This window comes from Odocoileus virginianus, chromosome 5, assembly GCF_023699985.2.
Source record: "Odocoileus virginianus isolate 20LAN1187 ecotype Illinois chromosome 5, Ovbor_1.2, whole genome shotgun sequence".
Lineage (NCBI taxonomy): Eukaryota > Metazoa > Chordata > Mammalia > Artiodactyla > Cervidae > Odocoileus > Odocoileus virginianus.
The window spans coordinates 16,420,490-16,428,262 of NC_069678.1; positions in this window are offsets into that span (position 1 = coordinate 16,420,490).

Consider the following 7,773-nt stretch of genomic DNA (forward strand, 5'->3'; position numbering starts at 1 on the left):
CTCTTTATCTGAAGGTCACTAACATCTTACTGAGCAGAGCTACAGTTTAATTGGAATTCCCCCTCCAATGGCAGATCTTTAGATACCTCCCAGAAAGCACTATGTAAAAGTACTGGGCAGAAAGGAAACAGTGCCTATCCCTTTCTTCCAGTGCCTGAGATTAGAAGTGAAGGACAGATAATTAATTTCCTGAACACTAATTTCTTCTAGGTTCTCACAGCCCGTACTCCTGGAAGAAGCTTCTCATTGTCACAAAGCAGTAACTCTGGCTTGAGGTTTCCTAATAATGTGCAAATGGTCTGCCCAAACTCTTGGGTCTCCTTCCCCAAAATAGCACTGACTACTCCCAGATGATCAATAGCAGAAGACATAATCCAAACAGCAGAGTACCTGGAGACCTTATTAGTTAGGCAGCCTCTTCCTAATCCCAAGATTAATGTTTGGGAGCAGAGAGTTCCCTTGGTTATTAGGAGGAATCTCTGGGGTAAAAAGTCTGATTTCAAGTTCCGTTAGGGCTGGCCACGGTCCTGCTAAGATACACATCATGCTCTCTGTCCATTTCTTGGGTGCCAAAGGAAAGTGGCTCAAGATCTTGTGGAATGACTCTTTGTAAGTGGCAGAAGAGAAACAATAATTGCCAAATAGGGTTTAAAGATGAATCCCTCCTGCCTCTTACACAAATGGCTAATGTTCAGATACTCTGACACTTGAAGTCAGATTAAAGTCTTAGGGTAGAATCATCAGTCCGGTCCTTGAATTATGTTGTAAGCAGTTTTACAAACTGACATTTCTCAGCTTTACTCTGCTTGCCATATATCCTATGTTGTTTAGGAGCACCTAACTCAGTTCCACCAGGGCCTCAGCCTTGCCAGTTCATCTTTCATCTACTTAAAAAAAAAAAATCATTATATCACATCACTATATCATCACTCAATGATGAATAAACAGAGGCCCAGATAAGAAAAGTGTCTATCCAAACAGTAACCAAGTCAGTAGCTGATATGGAAACTGAAACCTGGGTAAACAGAATTGCTGGTCTGACACTTTTTTCACCATAACCAAGGTGTCTTTTAGATTTCTATCACTAGTAGTGCCACCATACAATTTCAAATTAAATTTTATTTAGCTACTATTTATCTGAGAATTATTTTGTGCTTAAAATTAAAAAAAGAATTTTTTTAATTCATAGGCCACCAAGATGTTCATGAGTATTGATAACCTTCAAATATGTAAAAGCTAACGTTGAATTGTCATATATTTTTAACACTTGAATCACTTTCTTTGCATTGGTCTCTCTAACTTGACTGAGAGTACATTTAGACAGAGACTCTCATTCATCTTTTGTTCTCTGACAGTACCTACAGCTACTACCACTAATAAAAATAATTGCTAACACTTTTTATATGTGCTTACCATATGCTAGGTACTAGACTCTGCAATGTACATATATTAATTTAATCCTAAAAATAAGTATATAAGGTGACATAATTATATTTGTTTTCAGAATAAAGAATGAGCTCAAAGACATTATATAACTTTTCTATGATACTGGGCTGATAAATGGGAAACCAGAACTTAAATCCCCAAAATTCAACTTCAGAAGTCACACCAGCACAATTCTGGACACAAAATAATTCTCAATAAATAGTGGCTAGATAGAATTTAACTTGAAATTGTATGGTGGCACTACTAGTGATAGAAATCTAAAAAGACACTTTGGTTATGGTGAAAAAAGTGTCAGACTAGCAATTCTGTCTACCCAGGTTCAGTTTCCACATTGGCCGCTGACTTGATCACTGTTTGGATAGACACTTTTCTTATCTGGGCCTCGGTTTATTCATCACTGAGTGATGATATAGTGATGTGATGATGATGACAATAATATCTAGCCAGATGACAGCTCTCATTCTGCATCCTTCATATTGTTTTATATAACCTCACAGTATATATATATACATATATATGTGTGTGTGTGTGTGTACACAGCATATATAACCTCACATGATAAAGTAGTTACATATTTGAATATTATTATCCCCATTGTACAAATGGAGGAGCTAAGATTAACTAAGAGAACTGATTAATAAGTGACCATTACCTGGGTTCTTTCCACCCTGCTACTCTTCATATTCCTATAGAATTGATGGAAATAATTCATTCTCCTCTTTCCCTAGAAGGATATAATGACTATATGATGTAGATATAGCTTCTAAGTCAGTGAAAAGTGGAGGAGTCAAGATTCTAGAAAGAAAAGATATATGGAAATGTTAGCCTGATACCACATCTCTGTAGTTTCCTTGTGAAACTGTGACTTAATGTCTGTCATCTTTGGTCAAAAGACTAAGAACTGGGCAGAGCATCTAGCAGTATCCATATGCTCGGGGTCTATACCTTAGGCAAAAGGGTAAAATGGAAATAAATTCACCCTCACAAAGAATGAAACCAGTTCAGATTTAGTTAATCCCTACATGTGTTAATTCACTCTTACCTTTAGACTAACTATCCAACAGGAGGTAAAATAAAATCTTTTCTAGAGGAGGACAATATAATGTAAAGTCTCAATTTATTTCTACAGTTAACATTTTTTAAAATTTAGAACAGGGGTAGACAAACTACAGCCTACTTACCCATGAGCCAAACAGTGGTTTTTACATAGCCTGCAGGCTGTATAATGATTTTTACATTTGTAAATGATATAGAGTGTCCAGGACATGATAAAAATACACCAAACATAGCAGGAGAAAAGACTGAAAAGCTAAAGAGCAAGAAAAAAAAAACACTTGACAGAAACAGACCCATAAAAATCACTGTATTAAAATTATCAGACACAACTTTGAGATAAATATATAATAACAGATGCATCTAAGGTGACCCTCAGTGAGCCACACCCATGTATAATCCTCTCTCCTTGAATTCGGGCAGAACTGTGACTTGTCTGTACGCAACAGAATAAAACATAGGTGATGGATGCCACACTCATGTTTACATCTTTAAAAATTCATCTCAGCAAAAAGGATCAAGAGATCTTTCCTTGCTGGCTCTGAAGAAGTAAGCTGTCAAATTTTGAAAGTGCTTATAAGAAAACTATTTGGCAAAGAATGTGGCCAACCTCTGGGAACAGAGCAATCTCAGTTGGCAGTTACCCAGAAAGCACAACCTCAGTCCTATAACCAGAAGGAATAAACTCTGCCAATTGCTATATGAGCTTGGATGAGCACATGAGGCATATGGAACCCAGTCAAAAGGTTAAGCATATGTGTAATTGAAGTTCCATTTAGATAGAAGAGATAGAATGTATCAATAGCAATATATGAAGAAATAATAGCCATATGTGTTCCAAACCTGAGGAAAACATCAGATGCAGATTTGAGAATCACTCTGAATCAGACATAGGATATACACACATATACCTACACACAAAATGCATGTGGGAATATCATGTAAAACAACTGAAAAATAAAGATAAAAAGTTTTTAAAGTAGCTAGAGGAAAAAAAGATAAGTTATTTTCAAAGAATAACAATAAGACTATTAAATGACTTCTTAGTAGCAAAAATAGAAAACACAAATCGATCGAAGAGCACCTTAAAGGCGCTGAAATAAAAGAGCTGCCAAGCTAGAACTTTATACTCAGAGAAAATCTCTATCATTAAAAAAAAAAAATACATTTTTAGAAATGGAAAAAAGTGAGAGAATTCACCATCAGACTTGCATTAAGGAAATATAAAAAGAGTTCTTCAGGTAGAAGGAAAACCCATCCTAGATGGAAACAAAAATGAAAAATAACAAAAATGAATTTAAAAATTATAGAAAAGATAAATGCATGGGCAAGTACAAGTTGATATTGTACTTAATATTGTACAATCATGAATTAATGTGTTATGAATTTTTAAATATTTATAGAATTAAACTATACAACAGTACCATGAAAATGATATTAAATTCAGACTTCATATAGTCTTTTCATTGTCCTTGAAATGTAATTCTAAAATAACCACTTTACTGTTGTTGTTTAGTTACTAAGACATGTCTGATTCTTTTGAAACCCCAAGAACTGTAACCCACCAGGCTCCTCTGTCCATGAGATTTACCAGGCAAGAATGCTGGAGTGGCTTGCCATTTTGTTCTCAAGGGAATCTTCCTGACTCAGGGAAGATTGAACCTGGGTATCCTGCATGTTTGAAAGAGATGGGAATACCAGACCCCCTGACCTGCCTCTTGAGAAACCTGTATGCAGGTCAGGAAGCAACAGTTAGAACTGGACATGCAACAACAGACTAGTTCCAAATCAGGAAAAGGAGTACATCAAGGCTGTATATTGTCACCCTGCTTATTTAACTTATATGCAGAGTACATCATGAGAAACGCTGGGCTGGAAGAAGCACAAGCTGGAATCAAGATTGCTGGGAGAAATATCACTAACCTCAGATATGCAGATGACACCACCCTTATGGCAGAAAGTGAAGAGGGACTAAAGATCCTCTTGATGAAAGTGAAACAGGAGAGTGAAAAAGTTGGCTTAAAGCTCAACATTCAGAAAACTAAGATTATGGCATCCGGTCTCATCACTTCATGGGAAATAGGTGGGGAAACAGTGGAAACAGTGGCTGACTTTATTTTGCGGGGGCTCCAAAATCACTGCAGATGGTGATTGAAGCCATGAAATTAAAAGAGGCTTACTCCTTGGAAGGAAAGTTATGACCAACCTAGACAGCATATTTAAAAGCAGAGACATTACTTTGTCAACAAAGGTCTGTCTAGTCAAGGCTATGGTTTTTCCAGTAGTCATGTATGGATGTGAGAGTTGGACTATAAAGAAAGCTGAGTGCAGAAGAATTGATGCTTTTGAACTGTGGTGTTGGAGAAGACTCTTGAGAGTCCCTTGGACTGCAAGGAGATCCAACCAGTCCATCCTAAAGGAGATCAGTCCTAGGTGTTCATTGGAAGGACTGATGTTGAAGCTGAAACTCCAATGTTTTGGCCACCTGATGCGAAGAGTTGACTCATTGTTTTGAAGAGATCCTTTTGTTGGGAAAGATTGAGGGGAGGAGGAGAAGGGGACAACAGATGATGAGAAGGTAGGATGGCATCACTGACTCAATGGACATAGGTTTGGGTGGACTCCGGGAGTTGGTGATGTACAGGGAAGCCTGGTGTGCTGTGGTTCATGGGGTCACAAAGAGTCAGACACGACTGAGTGACTGAACTGAATCTTACATTGCAAGCAGAGCAACTTTACTGAGCCACCAGTAAAGTCCAAAATAACCATTAAAATTATGTAAAAGTAACAAATGAAAAGGCAAAGAAATAATTTTAAAAATTCTTGATTACTCCTTCCCTCCAAAAAAAGTAAGATGAGAGAAAAGGTACACACAAAAAAAGTGGGAAGAATACAAATCCTAAGCTTGTTATTTAAACCCAAATATATCAGTAATTTTATTAAATTTAAAGTTTAAATTTCATTAAATATAAAATAATAATCCCATTAGTAGACATAAATTGATAGATTGAGTAGGAAAATAAAGTTTTTTTAATAAGGAGTGTATCTTAATTATCAGTATATAGAACAACTGAAAAAACAAAAGAATGAAAAATATATATGATACAAACAACATCTATTAGGAAATTATTGTTTTGCATTAATATTAGCCAAAGAAGATTTCAATTTTTAAAAATTTTGGAGGCTTTTGTTGTTTTGGAACATTTTTTGCCACACCACATGGCTTGTGAGTAGTTTCCTAACCACAGATCAAACCCACACTCCCTGCAGTGGAACACAGAGTCTTAACTACTGGAATGCCAGGGAAGTCCCTTGAGACTTCTTTTGTGGCCTGACATAGAGTCTGGAATTTACATAAATGTCAGTTAGGACAAGGTGGTTGATGATAGTGTTGTTCAAGTATTCTGTATCCTTACATTTTCTCTGACCAACTGTATTATAAATTATTGAAATTGAATTATTAAATTCTCCAACTATAATTGTTGAATTGTCTATCTCTCCTTTTCATTCTGTCATTTTTGCTTCATGGGCTTTGGGACTCTATGGTCAAGTACATATACATGTATAATTTCATATCTTCCTAACATACTGACACTTTTATCATAATTAAACATATTTCTCTATTTCTTGCAATATTCTTTATTGGAAAGTTTTATGCTGTTTGAAATCAACATAGCCACTACAGTTCTCTTATGCCTTCTGTTTGTATGGTAGGACCATTTAAAACCTCAAAGTATTTGTATCTTTGGTTCTATAGTGTATCTCCTATAGACAGCACATGGCTGGATCTTGCTTTCTCAAATCCAATATGACAGTTTTCCCTTTGACCAGAGGACTTAATGCATTCACTTTTCATGTAGTTAATGTAAGTAATGATACAATTTTACTGTTTGTTTTCTATGTTGCATGTCTTTTTCATTCCTCTGTTTCATTTTTACTGCCTTCTCTGTTCAATTTTTTTTTATTGTACCATATTAATCCCTCTGTTGATTTTATAGATAGATTTTTTTAAATTAATTTATTTAAAGCAGTTTTTCTATGCATATTTAAATATCAAAGTCTAGTTCAGGTTAATCCTGATTTGATTTCAAAGACGTATAATAATTTAACCTCAGTATAACTATTTCCTCCTCTCTCTCCTTTGTGCTATTATTATCATATATATTACAACTTACAACTTTATTTTCTATAAATCTAAAAATACAATATTATAATACAATATTATAATTAAACAACTGATTTAAACAGTTTTCTGTTTTTTTAAAGAAACTGAAAGAAGAAAACAGAAATGCAGATATATAAACAGCACATACATACACACAGTCCTTTATAATTACCTACATATGTTACATAGGTTGTGTTTCTGGTTTTCTTCATTCTTCCCTGTGGATATGAGTTGGATATATCTATATAACATATAACATGGATATATGTTCAATTGTCATTTCCTTTCAGCTTGAAGAACTTCCTCTTGTATTTCTTGTATAGTAAGTCTGTTAGCAACAAAAAAAATGGCAATCTTTGTTTACTGAGTTCATCTTTATTTTTGTCTTCAATTTTGAAGGATATTGTTGCCAAGCAGAGTTTTTTATTTATGTACATGATGATTCACTTTTCTCTGGCTGATTTCAAGATTTTGTCTTTGTATTTGGCTTTCAGAAGTTTGACTCTGGAGTGCCTACATATGTCTCTTTGCATTTACCTTCAGTTCAATTCAGTCGCTCAGTTGTGTCCAACTCCCTGCGACCTCATGGACTGCAGCACGCCAGGCTTCCCTGTCCATCACCAACTTCCGGAGACTACTCAAATCTGTGTCCATCACGTTGCCTGCATTTGCCTTACTCAAGAATTACTTACTGAATCGCTTAAGTTAATGTTTTCCATCAAATTTGAGCAGGTTTTAGTCATTATATATTCAGATTTTTTTCTGCCCTTTTATTTCTGTTTTTCAAAGAATCCCACTACATCTATGTTGGAAAGTTTGCTTTTTTTCCCCTACAGGTTTCTGAGATCATTCATCTTTCTTTATTTTTCAGTTTTTCTGTTCTTTAGATTGGATAATTTCTTTTGGTTGATTTTCAAGTTCACTGATCCTGCTTGTGCCATTCTCAAATCGCTGGATCATCCTTTCAGTTATTATAGTCATCTCTAGAATTTGCATTTGCTTCCTTTTTATTGCATTTATTTCTCTTTTGGGATTTACTAATTGTGGACTCACTGCCCTGTTTTACTTTTAATTCTTTAAACATTTGTTGTTTAGTCGCCGAGTCATGT